This window comes from Pteropus alecto, unplaced genomic scaffold (assembly GCF_000325575.1).
Source record: "Pteropus alecto unplaced genomic scaffold, ASM32557v1 scaffold44, whole genome shotgun sequence".
Lineage (NCBI taxonomy): Eukaryota > Metazoa > Chordata > Mammalia > Chiroptera > Pteropodidae > Pteropus > Pteropus alecto.
In genome coordinates, this window is record NW_006436812.1 from 4,963,647 (window position 1) to 4,964,003 (window position 357).

At 33.3% G+C, this 357-nt stretch overlaps 1 long non-coding RNA gene across 1 annotated transcript in view; it reads right to left on the reverse strand.

Moving 5' to 3' along the window:
• Window positions 1-357, reverse strand: part of LOC112481562 — a 3,116-nt gene continuing 2,759 nt past the window's right edge. The window contains exon 2 of the long non-coding RNA XR_003046928.1: window positions 1-287. This is a non-coding gene — a long non-coding RNA (uncharacterized LOC112481562). The remainder of the gene's footprint in view (window positions 288-357) is intronic.

Consider the following 357-nt stretch of genomic DNA (forward strand, 5'->3'; position numbering starts at 1 on the left):
TATGGTATAATAGATTCTAATTTAAAAAAAAAAAAGTTAAAGGCTCCCAGTTCATATTCTGCAACTTGCTGCTTTGCCTTCAATCTCCTCTCCAAGCTGTGACCTGTTCTTTTCAGTAGCTGCAGAGAGTTCTCCAGCATGAATGAACCATAATTTATTTACAATTCTCTTGATAAATATTTTGGTGGGTTACGTTTTCTTTTTTTCTTTCATGTTGCATTCAAGTTATGCTGTCACGACGATCCTTGCACAGCCTTATATTCATGAGAGAGAACTTCTTTGAATTTCTACAAAAAAGATATACCCATGTTATTAACTTTTATTTGTATTAATGGTGAAGAGGTCAAATAGTTCTCA